Below are 321 nucleotides of genomic sequence, written 5' to 3'. Positions count from 1 at the left end.
GAGACCCAAATTTTGGATTTTATTCCATGTTTGCTCTTATATTTATTTAGGAAAAAGACAGAAAACAGCTTTCATCTTTTGGTAGCAAATCCCACAAAGCTTTCTTGCCTAAAGGGTCACTATTACCTATAAAAAAGTTATCTTTAAATCTCGTCCTCCCCTTTTCCAGTTTGCTCTTCTTTTGTATGTTTCTGTCTCCTTACTCAACTTTTGCTTCAGGCTTCGTCTCTTTTGCAGTTCTGAGTTAGTACTAGTCCACAAGGGAGATACATAATAATACATGAAGATGTCGAAGGCTAGTGATGGCGTCAGAGAACCATT

Source organism: Camelina sativa, unplaced genomic scaffold (genome assembly GCF_000633955.1).
Source record: "Camelina sativa cultivar DH55 unplaced genomic scaffold, Cs unpScaffold00799, whole genome shotgun sequence".
NCBI lineage: Eukaryota > Viridiplantae > Streptophyta > Magnoliopsida > Brassicales > Brassicaceae > Camelina > Camelina sativa.
The sequence above is the reverse complement of the archived record's forward strand: the minus strand, read 5'-3'. Positions refer to the sequence as shown.